The 19,284-nt window shown below is 47.3% G+C and overlaps 1 protein-coding gene across 2 annotated transcripts in view; it reads right to left on the reverse strand.

Moving 5' to 3' along the window:
• Positions 1-19,284, reverse strand: part of DIS3L2 (DIS3 like 3'-5' exoribonuclease 2) — a 260,081-nt gene that overhangs the window by 59,217 nt on the left and 181,580 nt on the right. The window lies entirely within an intron of this gene.

Here is a 19,284-nt window from a genome sequence, read left to right on the forward strand (position 1 = left end):
CAAACCCACCCACACACACATCCCTTCACCAAAGCTATTGCGGTTCTCCTCAGACACTAAAGAAATGAGTGTTCTCCATCAGCAGCTGGATTTCCCACGAGCCTCCCGGCTTCATCTCATTCCTCCAGCGCATGAGAACAGAGGAGAAACCACAGAGGGAAAGGTGACAGATTTTTCCTTCTGGGCAGAGTTATTAAAGAGCTGTTAGGAGGGTTTGTAGTTTGGACCAGTGTCCAGCAGGAGGCTAGGATGTGACCTGGAAAGCAGTTTCTATTGGGATGGGATTCGGTAAGAGTACTCAGATTTCATCTGTAACCTAGTCCAGTTTTATTTAAAGGGGAAAAACTAATCCCCTTTCGATAGCAGTAAGAGCAAATGCAGCTCTGCAGGGAGAACTGTGTAATGAGAATTTCTGCAATGGGTTTATATCCTACGCTCCCAAAAAACACAATGGGGCTGACCTTTCAAAGAGGGAGGTGAGGCTTTGGCAAGCCTTGGGTCCCTCTGGGTCCAAGTGGAGGCAGCTCTGAGCAAGAGGAACCATCCCTTGCTATACCCAAGAGGTGGGTTGCAGCATGTAGCTCTATTTACACCAGTTAGGTGCAGAGGGTGATGGGGAGAGGGCTGGGCTGCTCTTTGCACTTTCTAGTTGGTTACCACTACGAACTGCAAAGGGCCGCGTCTGCTTTTGCATCCACAGCAATAACACTCTGGCCAACTCCGCAGTGGGGAGGTGTGTACATTGGGGGGGAGAGGGTGTCACATTGGACTCTGGCTAGGTATTGCTGATTGAGGGGGTGTAGGAGTGGGCAAAAAGCCAAAAATAAGAATGGAGAAAAGCCAAGAGATTCAACAGGGCTAGAAGAACCAGCTGAGCACTGTGGGATGCAGACAGTCTCATGCACAGAATTTCTGTGTCTCGCTTTAGTGGACTTTAACATGCGACACATGATGACTAACGCTGTAGGAGTGGCTTGCCTTCTCCATTTAAACCATTCTGAAAAGACAAATCCACAACGTGAGGCAGGAGCCCAAAGCCTTTTAGGGGGCGATCATACTGGATCGTCCTATTGACTTCCAGTGGGACTGGCGTGCTTCGAAGTCATGTAGGTGCATCTGAAAATCCCATTACTTCTTTAGATCTTCTTACCACAACCCTCCAGCAAATCCACAGGTGCTTACTAATGCTCGCCTCTCAAAACCAGCTGCATGGAATTTGTCTGTTTGTGCAGGCTCATGCAGACAGAGTAAAACTCTCAGAGTAAAATAGCCAACAACGGGGGAGAACACTGATTTTACAGCAGAGTTGGACTTGTTATACCTCTACTTACAAACATAGTTCAGCAAGCATGCCTAAAAGTCTCCTGAAACCCAAACAGAGTAGCAGTATACCCATTTCTAAGACTGGTAAACTGAAGCACTGTAAACCAAGTTGAGTGACTTCCCCATGAAACAAAAAGGTAGTGACGCAGCTAGAAATAAAACTCCCACTTCCTAAGATCCCTGACCCGCAGACAACTCCAGCCTTACTATTTTATCCTATATAACCATCTTCTCCATTCACTCCTGCCTCAAACACATTAACTAAAGAATAAAAATTCTATTGATTAATTGACTGAAGGAAGTCAAAAGGGAGTCTGGGGGGGATTTACGAGTTGAGTAAATGTTCCTGATCAGATTATCTGCATTATCATTCCTCCCATTTGATTTGCTCTACAACTAGCCACCCAATATACAGAACCCAAACATGTACCGCAAAGCCTCCTCCCCCCAGCACAGTCCCCACTTTTGCTCCAACAACCACGGGGCTGAGTCCGCTCCCCCATTCTACTCCCTGTCAGAATCCAGAGACTTGTCGTGCAAGCGATGAGCCCATGGGAACGTGACCCACAGAAAGGCCACCCATCTCCAAGTACAAGCATGCTGGCTCTGTGCCGGGGGGAACGTTTCCTACACATTCAGCGTGACCCCGTCAGAGCAGCGATCTCTGGAGCGCGCATTTGCACGGCCTCGGTTTTATGATGTGCCTTCAGGTTCAATGGGGGGAGGAGGAGGGCATTAGCAAATGTCGCACCCCTCCATGTTCTTGTGCGATTCGGCTTGCACTGCCCGCTTCAGCTAGCGCACCCTTGGAATCCACAGCCCACTAAAGAGAGGTGTCCCGTTCCATCGCTCCCCCCGCAAAAAGAGCCTCTTCGTGCCATGCAGGCCATGACCGTGAGAAAGGGCGCTGGAATGTGGTGCCACTGAGAACGGAGCCTCACCTACCAAACAAGCCTCATCCATAATGAGAGGTGCGTGAGTAGGCTCTGTCAGGAGGAGTAGCAGGGTTCCTGGGTGCATATAGCGCTGAAGAGCTTCTCTCGCCATTAGCAGAGAGAGTTGTGAGGCCCCAGAGAGAAGCCAAGCGGCAGTTCATAGAAGCCAGGGATGGACGAGCTGTGTCTGATCACCGTCGCGCTCGACGGAGGGCTCATCACACACGCTACGCTGATACTGAACCGCTGGAGCCCAAATGTGTGCGTTCAGAATCCTGAGCCCCCTCTGTCTCTGCAGAACCCACCTGCCTCCCCAGACTGTTAGACGGTCACCTGCTCTCTACCTCTGTCGTCCTGGAGGGGGAGAGTGTCAGCCGGGAAAGGGGATGTTCTCTGCTTTCTGTACTGCCTTCCATCACAAGATCCCAAGACATGGTGCAACCAATTAAACCTCAGCACTCGCTGCTGTCAGGCCAGGGGTGGAATGCGTCTTACCAACGGGAGGAGGAAGGTAAGCCCCGGCAGAGATTAGAAGAGAGCCTTGCATGTCGACATGAGGCAGCATTGCCCAGTGGATAGGGCACTGAAGAACTCTGGGATCCATTCCTTGCTCGAAGAAGTCACTTCCCTTCCTGCCTGACTTGTGAGCTGGGAAACGGATGCTCACCCTCCTTTGCAAAATGCTTGGGGACCGAGGCCTGAAAAAGTCACACAAGAGCGAGACTTTACTGGTATTTTACAAGGCCCAGCTCTCAGACTTCCCTCCTGGACTCTCTGTCCTCCAGTCAGGTCAGGGGCATTTTCTCACAGACCGATAACCTCTTGTTTTTCCCACTGCCCCCCAGATAGGCATTGCCCTCAATCTGCGGCATCCCTCCGGCATTCTGGGCAGCGTCTGCCTGCATCAGGACATAGCTCAGCATAATGGGAACCTAGCATCCTGCCTGGGGCCTGCGGGTGCTGCCATCCTAGAGATGTTACTGAGGGTCAGCGGGACTCTTCTATTCATGCCATCCCCTCCCGCCCGCTCGGCGGTGCAGCCACTAGCAGAATCAAATCCCAATGTATGGGGCTGGGGGGCATCTGCTCCTCCTTTCAGTCAGGATCCTGTTCTCATTCACTCCTGTGCTGCAGCCCCTTTAGCCCAACTAAATGGCGGTGCAGGGACAGAACCCCAGTGGGCGCCCTGAGTACACCAGACCCACGCTGGGAGCCTCCAGGCTGCCTTTGCCAGCTCCACTCTGACTGCCCCCTGCTGGAGGCCTGGGTGGGCCACAGGCAGGCAAGGGGCCCTTGAAGGTGCAGGGGGGCTTGTGGTTTGATGGCTCTGTGCCACTGTAGCGGCCCAGAAGGGTCTTTGCAGGAAGGATGTAATTTGGGCTGCCCTATCCCACGCCGGGGGCTTTCCCTTTGTCCCTGGCCCAGAGACTCAAAGACTCACTGTGGTTTTGACAATTCAGCCAGCAGCTGTCGCCATTTTTAATCGAAAGGGTTAGACCTACAGTAATTACAAGCCCAGGCATGCACAGAGCCAGGCAGCTCCAATCAGGATGAAGTGTTAGGAGCAGCTTTCCGGCTTCTGAACCATTGCCAGTACCTATATTGGCTTGACTGGGCGAACGTGTGCGTCCCTGGAGAAATGGTTTGGCTCGGCTCCTCTTTGTTCCCAATCCTTGGCTCTCACCAGAGACCTTCTGTCCTCTGACACAGAGGGGAGGTTTTTCAGATGCACGCCCCACGCCAGAGATGTCCTATCAATTCAGTTTAAATAAGCAGGCCACACGATTCAAGTTTCCCAGTCCCGGGGCAATCTGGGTGGCAGGTTCTGTCCCCCCGATGCCGTTGAATAGGAGCTTCATGCGCAAGTAGCTCCAGTGAGTGCCCAAGAGTCCAGCTGACAGAGAGCACGAGAAGCAGAAGGTGATCCAAAATGAACAGAAATACTGATTGGAAGGTTAGATGGAAAAGAACAGCGGAGCCTCCCAAAGGGGTCAGGGTATTGGCCCAGGTTCACTTCTACCAGCTTCCACTGCATGGCCCCTCCCTGTGTCTTGCTTTTATCTACAAGTCAGAGGTGACTTCGGTTTTGCCGTTATCAAGTCCAGGGACAGATACTGAACCTCTCTCTAGGAACAGAGGTGTTGCACTCGAGGACAAGCTCAGGAGAGCTTTTGGAGAACAAAGTCAGGGAACAAGCAGGGTTCAGTGCTCCGCCCAAGCTTCAGTTTTGACCTGAAGGGGGAAAAAAAAGGCCCTGAAGTCCTGACACTCCACTTTTCAAACCACAAAAAATGAGCTTTGCTTCAGTAATGTAACTGTGGAGCTTTTTGGCACCTTGTTCTTTAAAAATACATCCATCTGCCTGCACACAAGGCCATCAAACTCAATCTTGTTCAGAATGGATTTCTCAGTTCATGAGAGCTGGAAAGTCTATAGTGATGCTGGCTGGTCAGACTGAACAATCCCTAATAGAAGCGCAGTCTGTAAGCTTCACAGCTGTGTTTCCACTTAAAGAAAAGTCCATTGAATCTGACGCATCTCCTTTCTCCAGAGTGCTTTTCTACTCTCCCTGAGGTTAGGAACTTCAGGAGAGAGATCTCAGAGAGATTCTGTTTTACTCAGGTGGTCCCTCTTTACTGAAGCCCAGAAGAGAAGGCCAAAATGTAGCTGATAGAGTGACTGAAGGACGCTGGCACAGGAAAGCTTGTTGTTAGATAAATACCCGGGGCACACCTGACCAGGCTTGCTGTTACCATCAGTTCAGGCAGATCTTGGCCCTCCTGAAATGTTTGCTCTTTGGCCTCTCCAAGTAAGAGACCCCCAGGGTTTTCAGTCTTCCCCAGGCTCCTAGCTGACATTCACAGCGAGGAACATGACATACAGTTATTTCTGCCTCTGCGCTCACTGTGCATTCCTGCTTCCCCCTGAAAGGCATGGATGGGAGCAGGGACGTGACCCAGACCCTGGGATCAGTCCCTCAGAAAGAAGATAGAATCATAGAATACTAGGACTGGAAGGGACCTCGAGAGGTCATCAAGTCCAGTCCCCTGCCCCCATGGCAGGACCAAATACTGTCTAGACCATCCCTGATAGACATTTATCTAACCTACTCTCAAATATCTCCACAGATGGAGATTCCACAACCTCCCTGGGCAATTTATTCCAGTGTTTGACCACCCTGACAGTTAGGAACTTTTTCCTAATGTCCAACCTAAACCTCCCTTGCTGCAGTTTAAGCCCATTGCTTCTCGTTCTATCCTCAGAGGCCAAGATGAACAAGTTTTCTCCCTCCTCCTTATGACAGCCTTTTAGATACCTGAAAACGGCTATCATGTCCCCCCTCAGTCTTCTCGTTTCTAAACTAAACAAACCCAGTTCTTTCAGCCTTCCTTCATAGGTCATGTTCTCTAGACTTTTAATCATTCTTGTTGCTCTTCTCTGGACCCTCTCCAATGTCTCCACATCTTTCTTGAAACGCGGTGCCCAGAACTGGACAAAATACTCCAACTGAGGCCTAACCAGCGCAGAGTAGAGCGGAAGAATGACTTCTCCTGTCTTGCTCACAACACACCTGTTAATACATCCCAGAATCATGTTTGCTTTTTTTGCAACAGTATCACACTACTGACTCATATTCAGCTTGTGGTCCACTATAACCCCTAGATCCCTTTCTGCAGGGCTCCTTTCTAGACAGTCGCTTCCCATTCTGTATGTGTGAAACTGATTGTTCCTTCCTAAGTGGAGCACTTTGCATTTATCTTTATTAAACCTCATCCTGTTTACCTCTGACCATTTCTCCAATTTGTCCAGATCATTTTGAATTATGACCCTATCCTCCAAAGCAGTCACAACCCCTGGATGAGGAAAGGGCATTTGCAATTACTCTCCCCTACTTCCTACTCCACATAAATAAAGCCCCCCGCCACTGAAACCTTATGACACTGAGACCATCAGCTGAAGTACAGAGGAGGAGCAGGAAGGAATGATCAACTGCTCAAGCCGAGCAATCAAAGATCTGGAACAAGCCAACTTTTTAGCAGGACAAAGGCACTCACAAGTGTCTGTCTATAAAATAACCAATCACAATCACAAGTACAGGTATCCTGGGGGGAGGGGGGGGGGCAGGCCAAGTCCTTTTGTTTATTGTTTAGAGACCTAGCTTAGGTCAATAAACCACAGAAGAAAGCTTTCTCTTTATTTTTAAAAGTTCATTTCCTTTGCAGTCACAAACTTGTATTCAAAGCTTTGATACCTTCTGTGGGGGGAAGGTTCCTTCTTACTCACTGCTGCCTACACAGGGCTAGAATGGCACAGTTAGCCTTGGGCTTTATTTGTTTTGCATCATTCAATCATTTCAGGGTGCCACCACCACATCCTGTGTCTATGGACCTGAGTGATACACACACGTGGACAAAGACGCAACCATTGATAGCAAATCACGGCCAAGAAGGAGTTGTAGCTACTTCTTGTTATCGCTTCTGCTCCTGTCCCAAATCCTCTTGCCAATGCTTGTAATTTAACAGATCACATTGTTCCAGGTCAGTGTCTTTCCTTTCTCTCCTATTGCTGTGTGAAAAGTCCACATAAACAACAGGGGAATGTGGACTGACTATAGAGAAGACAACAGTGAAACTGACCATGCACAAAGCAAATGCACCAGAAGGTGGAGGGAGGCAGGTTTTATTTAGCTAATGTATTTTATAAGCAATGTAGGTGTTACTTGCAAGACAAAGTTACTGAACTGTTTTTTCACTCACTCCTTTGGGGAAAGGTTACTGCTCAATGAAGTTAAAATATTTTACAATGAAGACAAAACACACCTAGGAAATGCCACATTGAAAAAAGCGTGCATGGCAAACTTTACTCCTCAGTCCTTTTGCTTTTACATCCCGTCCCCTCGCCTTTGTTTAAAACATCCCCTGATTTTCAGGGAAAGGAAAAGGAAAAGGAACTAGCTTTCTTGCAGGTCTGCACTGCATGTCCTATGACACTTGCTGCTAACTGACAAAACATCACAGGGGTGATTGATCTGACGTCTCATCTATGTCAAATCACGTGGGGAGGAGACACCAGAAGAGCCTCACGCAAATCTCCTCTACTATAATTTTTGCAGGTGATGGGTGGGGCTGGATGGTCTAAATTTTTCTGTGGATTGTGTTGTGGCTGGAAACGGAGGAGAGGACTTTGCTGTCCCTATTATTTGACATGATTGTAATTATAATAATGACAAACTAAATTTGTATTTTCATGGGCCTACAGGGAGCGGATGGGCAGATTTGATATATTTCAGTGTTTAAATCAGGTCCCCAACATGCTTCCAGCATTATGAACTTTTTTTGTTTCTCCCTACTGTATCCCGTGGTTACCACTGCTGCAGGGAAGATACCGGGGTGTTTATGGACCTAGGGTCTGATCAAATATGGCAAATCTATTTAGGTTTATTCATGTTAAGTGTTTTCCCCTGCGAAGACGTTAATGAAGCTCAAACATCTCAGACGCACAGATTAGTCCAGGATCCAAGCACTGTCTCATGCCTCAGGGACATTTATGGTGTTACATCTGAAGACAGATCAAAGCTCATTACTTTCCATTCAAGAAACAAACACATTACAACACAGACGTACTGCGCGGATGTGATAAGTGCTCTGCCAAGTAACAAAAACAATCACAACAGCCTGATTTTTTTTAGCTTGTTTTACTGGCCATATAACTGGAGTTGGAAATATTCAGATCCCAAAATACCTTATTTATAAAACATACTAATTTCTGTTCGATTTCCATCCCATTCTTTTACAGATGCTGGGAAGTATGGTGTGAAATTTCCAGGATCCCAGGAACTACAATGTCCAGAATCCAGCATGGCTTACTCAATCTTTCATCCTTCTCAGAATGATATTTTGAATGCCAGGCAGTTTATTGTATGGGGCTCTTATGACCTGTGAGGACCAGTCTTCTCTGATCACAGATGACATAACACTTTTCACCAAAGTGCAAGGTGCAGTCCAATATCCTTGGTCTGATTTCCCCTTCCCACCCAGTTCTAACAGAGCGCTGTAGACTAGGTGACAGACCGTTCCATTCTACAAGGGGCTGCATTTCAGCAAAGCAATTTCTATGTGCATGTGTTTGAAAGGGGCTCTGGGATTCTTCAGTATGAAAAGGAGCAATACAAAATGTAAGGTGTGATTTTTATATGGCCAAAATGATGTCTGAACCTGCAGAGTCACTGTCAATCATGGGATTGTACTGTGTGTGTATGTCGGAGGGGAGGGATGGTCAGTGAAGTTCCTCCAGTATTCATGCACAGCTGGCTGTTTATAACTCTTTATTTGACATTGTTATTTAACATGTGTAAGGGGCTTGACATGCTTTATAGTCAGTAGCTGTGGTTACGGTTTGCAAGCAGCATTGCGTTTTTGCAAAATGAAGAGACATAAAATGTATTTTTAAAACCAGTCACAAACCTATGAACTTGTGTCATCATTCCTTCTGCTTACCAAATCTAAACCACAACATGCACACAGTATCAGGAGGCTCAGATGCGTACAAACCATGTTTCGAGTTCCAAAGACCGCCGAGATTTATCCTGCTATTTAGGGCTGTGGGTACAAGCACACTGTAGGAGGAGAACAGGAATCTAAAAACAGAATCAAAGCATGAAGTCTAACTAGTCTGCTTCAACAAGTGCAAGAAAATTAAAAGGGTCCTCTCTTTGGGATCTCAATATACAGGCAACCTGATCATGGATTTGCCCAAAATCTGACCATTCCCTCCCCAGCTCTGATCTCCCCGCTCCACTCCCAAAGAAGGTAACAAGACAACTGAAATTTCAAATTTCTGGTTTAATATACATCCCCGGGAGATAGAGTCCACTAAAGCAGTGACAAAAATATTCGTGGGATATGTTGTTGGAAATAATTTGCACTATCAATTCCAAAAAGTATCTTTCCCTATAGATGTCTGACTTTTGTAGGCCAAGACAGCTGTACTTGAGCCTTCTCTTTTTCACAGAAAGCTTGCCTTAATGAGACCTTGCCACTAGCTAAGGTTATGGATATGGGAGATTGGTGCAGTTTCTCCCTGCCCTCCTCCCCTGGTCAGTCCGTAATCTGGAGTTGTCCCTATGAAGAGCTAAGTTTTAAAGAGCAGAAGCCAATACACTTCACAGAGTACATCTACACTGCACACTTATTTTAGAAAAAGCTATTCCAGAATAGTTATTCCAAAATAGCTTATTTCAAAATAGCACGTCTGCACTGCAAGGAAGCCTAAAAATGAGTCCAAGGCAGGCTTCCCTAATGTAGATGTGCTATCTCGATTTAGAGCCCCAGGAGGCACTGGGGAGAAATAACGTAGAATGGCCCTGGTGAGAGGCTATTTCAAAATAGCAGCAGTGGAGCATCTACACAGGCCTTATTTTGAAATAACTAACTTGGAATAGGCATTATTCCTCGTAGAATGAGGTTTACAGATTTCAGAATAAGCCATCCGTTATTTCGAAATAAGGAATGGCTGTGTAGACACTCGCATTGTTATTTTGAAATAACGCTAGTTATCTCGAAATAATGGTGCAGTGTAGACCTACCCAAATCAAGCTCTCAAAATGAGTTAAAAAATTAAATTCAAGGAGACACACAGATTCTCATTCATTTTTCCATTCATCGTATTTAAGTTTTTTAAAACCCTTGCATCTTAATTTCTCCCTGGAAAGACACTCCAGACACCACTCCCAACGAAACAGAACCAACATGATGCTACCAACGCAGCATTAATTGTCTCTTCTGGTTTCTGACTGACACTCTTCAATATAAACACAACCAATATCTCCGAGGCGCCTGCCTGGGCTTATGAAGGAGGCAGAAACAATGCTGGCGGAGTGAGAAGGGAGCTAATCAATTCGGGAAGTTAGAATGGGGCGGTGGGGGAGGAGGGTAATTCTGGTGATTAAATTAGCCAATGCATGAGCACATTCCAATGCGCAACATCACTCAAGCACTGGACAAAACATATGACAACAATGGCAAGTGCTGCCCAAGAGGTCACCTTTAATATGATTAGCCATGGACGCCTGAAACGCGATCTCCCAAAATGCCAGTGTGCTAAATCTCCATTATGCAAGGCAGCGAGCACCCTCTTAAAGCCTTTCAGGCTCTGTGAATCCAGCACAAATGGCTGCTCTCTGTTAAGTGATGTGCCCAAGTCCATTGAAAATAGGACAAAAATGGGCATTCAGGATACTCAATTTACTGAGTGGCATTGTTCCGGCCTTTCCATGGCACCAGCAGGGGTAGTCTCCAGGGTGCCCCACTTGACAGCTGGGTCACACCACGTGCTACCCTGTTCCGCTTGGACTTTTCAGCGACTCTGGCCTGCATTCACTTGCACAATTTTCTCCTTTGAAGTTACAGAAAGCTACCTCATCGATCACTGACATGAAGGGCTTCAAAAGGCCTGGGAGTTAATTCACTTCTTTACAACTGGAAAGGCTTTTGCGCAGGGGAGGGAGAGGAGGAAGAGTAATGAAATCCAAAGGGAGCCAAATGATGCTTTCCTCTACTCGAAGCCAGGGCTGGAAGTGCTCGCTGCTGGCACAGCCCGCGGTGAGAGAAAGGAGACTTGTTGGGGGGATGCCATTAGCTACTTCCAAAGGCCTCGGTTCATGTTTACCACAGCCACCGTGTTACTTCACTCGAGAGGGGTTTTTTCCAGTCCTGGTGACTGTACTGCAGGGTTTACTGAGCTCGTTCGGAAGCCCTGCTCGCAGAAAGCAGCAGCAAATTGCTTTTCAAAAGGGCTTTTTCTTTTCTAAATCAAGCCGCATGCTGCTCTGCATCATCTGAGCCCCACGCTGATTTCCCCCCTTAAAACAGAAGCACAAAGGGCCCTGCTAGGACTCACCAGTTCCAGTTACTTCACAGCAATCTACCCAAGCAACCTGAGCTATTTACCTACGGAGCAAAGGGTCTGAGAGCAACTAGGGGCAGAGCAGAGCTATGCTACCACAGCTGCACTAGGGGGCATCTAATGCCCCAGGATTTTTTCCTAGCAAGTGACACTTTCAGCTCTTTCAAGTAAAACCCAATTACAACAAGAGCAATAACCAGCAGGTTATCTTGTTGGCTCTAATGAAAAGAAACACCTGATGATGGGATTGAAGATAACCATGTGAGTCATTGCCACCCGGTGAAGTTCTTTAGGCTACTGAACTGTGTCCCAACATACGTGGAGCACACAGCAACGCTCTTTGCAAAGTCTCTGCAGGCTCTGTTTCTGAATGGTTAAACCTCTAGAAAGTGACTAATCACGTGCATAGCAGGGCCAGACCCTAAGGCAGTGTTTCCTGATTTTATTTGGCCACAGAACCCTTTTCAGCTTCAAATAATGTCAAGGAATCCCTAGGGTTCCCAGAGTAAAATTTGGCAAGCAAAAAAAAATGCCCCTCCAGAATTGGTTGAGCAAAAAACCCCTGCAAAATACTCTGTCTCTTTAAGAGGGGGTCGGGCAATGCTGCGTTCTTGCGGAACCCTGAATTTCGCTTTGCGGAACCCTGGGGTTCCATGGAGCACCAATTGGGAAACACTGCCCTAAGGCAACCTTCTTACACATATTCCGCATCCACATGCTGCTGCTTCTTGCTTGGGTGAAACTCCCAAGATAACCTCAGGGGGCAGACAGCTCCTCTCTGTAGAGTCCCTGCAGCTACAACAGATAGTGACCGCACACTCGCAGGTACATTGTAGGGAACCAATCTGCCCTGGTTCCCACTGGTGACGGGGAAATGGATCAATTCCCTTTCCAGCTCGAACTTCCAGGTCAGCCATTCCAGCATGCATGAATATAGCACAGAACCCTCCACCTAAAACAGCAGGTTGCGCTAAGCATGTAAGTTTTTCACCTCTTAAAAGGGGCCTCAGCGCTTGCAGAACACAGTGATTTCAACAGAGACGGCAAGAACTCCGCACGTATGAAAACCAGGCAAAGTTTTACAATGGGAACACTGGCAAAACAAGGTAGGTTCGGCATCAATGGGTTTTGCTATAACGGAATCCCCTTAGGAAATCTTAAAACCAACCAAGCAGCCTTTAGTTCTCTCTGCTGACTGGCTGAACATTCATGCTGCATAAGAAAGCACCTGTTGCTAGCTCCTCGTTCTTTACCCTAGCCTGCACTTTGCCGAGGAATGAGAGCTAATGGCTGTTTATAGAAAATGCTAATTCTGTGTGTCTGACGTAAGGACAGCCACAGACCTACTGAGCAAGCCCAGCCTGGCTAACAACAGGACTGCCTGAGAGGGGTACGATCCAACAACAATCCAAGAAACCCACCAAACAGAAGGATTTCGTCACAAAATGTAGGGTTCTGTTGGCAATTTTATTTGGGGGGGGAGGGAGTAATGTTTTTGACTCTCTCGCCACTGCCCAACTGCCAGGTCTGCCTGGGCCTGGGGAACATATTACAGGAGAAAACGTCCAGTTACTTGCTTTCGTGTGCTACACGAGACAAGAGCTTCAAAGTGGTAAATGGGAAGGGACCTCGACAAGTTCACACCCAGGAACAGCGGTTTCCCACCAAGGGAGAGGATGCAGGTATTTGGAGTCAGTACTTTGGAGCAGGGGTGGGTGGGGAACCTCAGGCCAGGGGCCAGATGCGGCCCCCGGCTTGTCTGGATCCGGCCCCTGAGGCCTCCCTCCCTCCCCCAGGCAGGGCTGGAGCACACACAATCCACTAGCCTGGGCCCCTGTAGGCTCTGGTGTGTGAGGGGAATGTGGGGAGTGTCTTTCTCCTTCCCAGTCAGAGGCCATGTGAGGGACGCTTGTTTTCTTGGAGGGGGGATTGCTTCTTGTGTGTGGCCTCTGACTGATTTTTCTGTGGGTCAGCGGCCCCTGACCCAAAAAAGGTTCCCCAGCCCTGCTTTAGAGCTTTACATCAGTGCTGGGTTTTGTCGTCATAAAAACAGGCTGCCTGTACATCATCTTGTCCACACGGGCACGTGGCAAACCCTTGCTTCAGGGAGCTGGCTCTAGCACGCTGGTTCTCAGCAAGGGTGAGGGGCCCCTGGGAGGCCGCATGCAGGTTTCAGGGGGCCGTCACGCATGACTAGTGTTAGACTCGTTGGGGTGCAGGGCAGAAAGCCTAAGCACAGCTGCGCAGGACTGAAGCCTGGGGACCCGAGCCCTGCCACCTGGGGCTGAAGCCAAAGCCTGAGCAAATGAGCTTTGTGGGGTGCCCTGTGGCATGGGGCCCCAGACAACTGCCCTGCTTGCTGCCCCCTAATGCTGCACCTGGCTCTCGTGCAGAAAACAAAAAGAAAAAGTCCATGGTTTTTTTCAATCATTGCTCTGGGGTGGGACTGACGGGAGGGGTTCAGGATGCACACTACCTTCAGGACTATCCCAGCCCTCTCTCATCACAGGAGCTTGGGGCCAGGTGAGAAGCGCCTCTCTATGGCTGCTGCAGCTCCAGCAGGGTACACCTGGGAAAGAGGGGCATGTTCCCCGGCTGGGGCAGGTCCACGTTCACCTGTGCCCCTGCACTCCCCAGTCAGAATGAAGAATGCAACAATCTGCACTTTCCCCTCACTCCCTAACAAAAGGGCACAACCAGTAATGTCCCTGCATGAATATGGGGGGGGGGGGGGGGGGGAAGGCTTCAGCCCCTCCGTCCCTAAAGGGCAACTGGGCACCTGGGTGGTAGAAGGCTCGGGGCTGGGGCAGTCCCAGACTTGGAGCGGCGCCACCAGCCAGTCCCCCTTCACCTGCCTGGTGATTCTGTCTCTTTCCTGTCTGGCTTGATGAGAAGCAATCCCATTCTGGGCACATCCCATTTTCCAGGCACATCCCAACCCTTACCTTGCTTTAAGTGATGATAAGAAGATGTATACTGAATGTAGTGGTCCTAGCCCTTACTGTTCTTGATCAGAAAGACAGAGAGGCTCTCTCAAATATACAGCAGATTTACATCCGGCCATGCTGCGTTTACCGTCATCGTTAATATATCTTACCAGCTTTCACAAAGCACAGACACACTGTGGTAACTGAAGCTCTCTCTAACTGATGATGACCTCAAGAAACACTAGTGACTAACAATCATTCCAAACTTCAGAAGGGGTAGCCATGTTAGTCTGTAACTGGAAAAACTTAAAGTCTTGCAGAACCTTAGAGATTAACAAAACGTGTAGATGGTATGAGCTTTCGTGGGTACAACCCACTCCTCGTTCCAGGGACAGCAGGCAGGGGATTACTTAATTGCATTACATAGCTACTGCAAAGGAGCATACTGAACCACTTACAAACTCTCTACCTCGATATACAAACGTTTGTAGCCCTACACAACACGGCAGATCCTGCTGCTAAACCTAGTAAGTTAAATTACTAGCAGGTAGTGCTTAGATAGAAGTAACACTTAAAACACCTTCACATTTATCAAAATCCCTTCTCCAATGTGGAGAGTCTGAGCGCTTGCAATAGCTTATACTGGGAATGAACAAATAAGAGCAAAAGAAAAGAACAATCAGCGAGGTACCCTGAAGCATTGCATTCTGGTGTGCATTTGTGTACCACCCACTCCTATAAATTTGGCAGAGACTTGCATGGATAATAGAGCTCCTTAACACAAAAAACAAATCAAAAAGTGCTCCCTCCCCCCGCAGCAGGTGTGTAATTGTGCCAGATGATGTTTAGTTTCTTTTGTTTTAAATAAAAACAGAAAACTGCTTATCCAAGGACTTGAGAAAAGTGTCACTCCCAAACCAGCTCCTCATAATGACCTTGGTTCAACGACCCCATTGCTTGCTCAGTGGGAACCTATCCCACAACATTCTCACCTCCTATTCAAGAAACGGACAGACTTGCCAGTTAGTTTAATTAGCTACATATTGCTTAGCCAATGGCTTAATTACAAAAATAATGAAACATCAGGCAATGTGAAGACAGTACTGTCTATAGGCATTGTCGCCAGTGTTTGAAAATAATAAAAAGCAGAGAGCTGAAGTGAAAATTCAAAACCTCCAAGTAATTTCAACCATACACACATGAAAAGGGAAAAGAGTTTATAGATGATGCAACAGAAAAAGTGACTCATTTTCTTTAATGCCAAACCCTGTTTTATTTCATTCCGCCTTCTGTACCTGCTAAATGCATCACTGACAGAGTAATAATTTACTAAACTGCATTCTAAAAATCTCATTTTAGTCACTTAAGCATTTAATTTCTCAGTATTGAGGGTCAGACTCCATTACGTGATCATTAGGAGCTACGCGGTAGCTGGATTAAGGCAGATACCTCAGACAAAGAAGGGTAGGTAGCTTTGGGATTAAAGCACTGAATTAGGAGATATAGGGTGAAATTCTGGCCACCCTGAAGTCAGTGGAAAAGATCCCACTGACTTCAGTGGAGCCATTTCACCACTGAGTTCTAGCTTCTGTGTCCATCACCAAGTTACGGCTTTGCAGCTTCCCCGTTTGCACAATTGGGGATGGAAGTGATCTAATCATCTGAACCCACACAATGGACCAATTTACACTGATGTTTTAACTGGCATAAAATCACCCATTAAGTTTAATTCAGACTGTACTCTTTAAAAAGTAGAGGACAGAGTTACCAAGTTTTATCTTCTATATTTCACAGACCTGTAACGGCAACACTTAAAAGGTTGCAGAATCTTACCACATGACTGGCTCCTTCCACCTGTCTGTGAAGGGCCTAGCATGTTTTTTGGCAAAGGCCACACAACACCTCCAGGCTAGAACGACTTTTTTTACTATTTACCTAATTCCGAACAACACTGTTATACAAGAACAAGGAGCCATCAACTGATTTAACTGGTAATAAATGCAGAACGCCAAAAGGAGAGACAGCTTCAAACAGCATGCATTGAAACTGGAGAACTTATTGCTAATAGCATACTTAGATTTTATTCAGAGGAGACAGATAATTCCACTATCTCTAAAATGTATAGCTTGGGAGTAATAAGTCGTCACGCTTCAGGGTAAGGACAGTCTCTGGGGGATGAGGAAGGACACTGTCTCCTCCACGTATAGCACTGAACAACAAGTAGGTGCATTTCAGGAAGGAGACTTCCCTCTTCTTCTGAGGCATCAAGTATTGGCTAATCCTCGAGGCAAAGTACTATGTAGAACAGCCATCTGATCCATGATGCTCCCATTTTAAACAATTACATACCCAAGTGAAACCTGCACTCTGAGTTGGGCTCACGAGATATAACGGAACAGGTTAGATATGGATGGTGTAGTAAGATAAACAACCTAAATCCTTGCTAGAGACAGATCCACGGGTATTTGCTTCCATGACAAATGCAATAGGCTATTGCTATTCAAAATGTGCTCCCAATGACCTGTGGCACCTCTATGAGAGGCCATAATCCCCAAAGACCCAGATTTGGCCTTTAAACAAGACAGGCTGAAGATGGGCTCCATTAGTGAAATAATGTAGGCAGGGGCTAATTAGCACTGCCACAGACTCACTGTGAGCTTTAGCCAGACTCTTATGGTCTGATTTCAGAGATGGCGAGGGAGCTACAAGTGCTCAGCTCTCTGAAACATCAGGCCATTAGCCTCCTTGTGCCTCTGTATACCCGTTCTACATACAGGGAAAGAACCTCTCTCACCTGAGAAGGAAGTTCCAAGGTTTGTTCTCTATAGAGCGCTCCGAGATCAGCAAAGGAGCTACAGACATACAAAGAAGCATTTCTTTATTTTGATTTTTACTACTCCGGTGCAGGAAGTGAAATTAACTAGCTAGAAAAATCACAGAAGTGAAATGATGACTCTTTTCCCAAATGTGGCCCTTTGCCGTTGCATAATTAGATTTCCCTCCATGTACTGGTAGGTTATACAAAACCATCTTTGTCACAGCTGTGTCATGTTTTCACTCATTGCAGGCTGACCACATTTGAAGTTACATCACTCAACAGGCAGTGACACGATGTCCCGGGAATGATGGATTAGCCATGCCGTCAGCTATAATTAATACCTGAAAAAACCTCCGCAAGTCTCAGCTCAAATACGTGCTAAGCGGAACCTAAACCAACAAAAGACTTTCAGCTGACATCCGTCCATAACTCTACAAGAAAAACATTTGACATCCGATAGGAGGGCAAAAGACTTCACCGAAGCAGGGATTGTTTCCCCGTTCAAAAAAATAAATCAGGTTTGTAACCTGCCATTCACCCCACACTCACCTCAACACAAACACAGGTTTGGAGGCGTTTGTTTTATCTACATTGTTAACAGGCTAGCTCAAGAATCATGTGGTCTCTGTTCCACTGAGATAACCAGCTTTTCCACCTCCAGCGTCTTTCAAGATAACCAGCCAAAGGGACAATCTCCACATGCAACAAAATCACCTTCCAGCGTGTTTTGCTATAGTCACCATTAGGGATGTTAGTAGCTAGTTGGCTAACTGTCCCTCCGATAAGCGACTGCTTATTGGTTAATGATCCCAGTTAAATGCAACACGCCCTCCCTCCTGCGTGCTCTGCATTTAAAATTCGGACTGGCAGGCTGACTCAGTCCCAGCCTGCCGGTCCAAGTTTTAAATGAAGAGCACACCAGGGAGCTGCCTGCCACCCCATGCTGCTGCCTCTGATAAAGAGGCAGCAGAGTGGAATGGAAGGCAGGAGTGGATCTATGCAGGAAGCCAGTTTAAAATCCAGCTCCTGCCTGCTGCCCCGCCTCTGATACACAGGCCTGTCTGCGGGGGGGAGAGGGAGCCCAAGCTCCCCACAGAGCCTCTGTCTGTGGGGCTCCCACGCTCGCTGCAGACAGGGGCTGCTCTGTGGGATGCTGGAGCCACCTCTGTCTGTGGGGAGCTTGATGCCTTCCCCAGATAGGAGCTGTTGATGCCTTGTGCTGTATAGAGGCAGCAGCACAGGGCAGCAAGCAGGAGCCCTGTATCAGAGGCAGCAGTGTGGGCTGGTAGGGGTCTCCCCAGGAGTGGGGCCAGAAGCGCACGGACTGCCAGCCTTGCCCAAGGCGGGGGGGGGAGAGGGGGGAAGGGGAGGGAGACGCATTTTAGTAACCGGGTAACCACTAAAAATTGTTGCGACTACATGATGACTAAAATAAACTATTTCTAACATCCCTAGCCCAGGGCCAAAGCCTGAGAGAAGGGGGTGGATTAGGAGGACGGGGGTCACCTGGACAGCCAGACTGCTGGAGGTACTCAGAGATCTATTTCACAGCCCTATTCTCAATTCAACATCTACGCCAGGAGCTCAGGACTCACGTGCAGCCCTGTAACAACCTAGGCCATTTACAGGAAGCATCCTCATCTGTTCCAGTGGCTGGTTTCTCTCCCAAAGTCATTCAAAGATCCTTCCGGTTGTGATATTAGCATCATCTATGGGAGAAATAATATCACAAACACCACCCAACGGGGCTGGGGGTAAAGGGCAGGAATAATGAGAGATTAGGAAAGAAACCAATTGGTTTTCCCAGCACTGGTCCCAGTAACAGAAATGAGAGGAAAGAGAACCAAGACCTGTAGCATGATTGGATTGGGAATCATGAAAGTGTTCTCTTGCCCACTCTGACTTTGACGTACTCTGTGATCTTGGGACAGTCCCTTTTCCTTTCTGGGGTGCGGTTTCCTATTCCTAAAAGGAGACAGCGAACCTCACCTTTGCAATGCACTTTGACGCTGACGGATCACAAAAGCCGGATCACTGCTACGTATTGTTCTTAGAAGAACAATATGTCTAAATTAACACAGAGAACAGGGCATTTTTTATTATCAGCAGGGTTTTCAGGTGTAGGATGGTTTTAAATAAAACCCCAAATCAGCCATATTAGTGCAAGTTACCATTAGGTTAAGCTGTGTTGGTTTATAAACAAACTGTTTGTAAATGACTGAACTCATTTACATTGGTCAGTGGTTAGAAATTTACAGAGAATAAAGAAACAAGTAATTAGTTTTCGAGTTTACTGAAAACAGATTCTCTCTGGAGCATCAATACATGGGGAAGCTATTTCAGTTGGTTACTCTCCTAGAAATTCAGGCATTGGTGG

The sequence above is a fragment of the Pelodiscus sinensis genome, chromosome 10, assembly GCF_049634645.1.
Source record: "Pelodiscus sinensis isolate JC-2024 chromosome 10, ASM4963464v1, whole genome shotgun sequence".
NCBI classification, from domain to species: Eukaryota; Metazoa; Chordata; order Testudines; family Trionychidae; genus Pelodiscus; species Pelodiscus sinensis.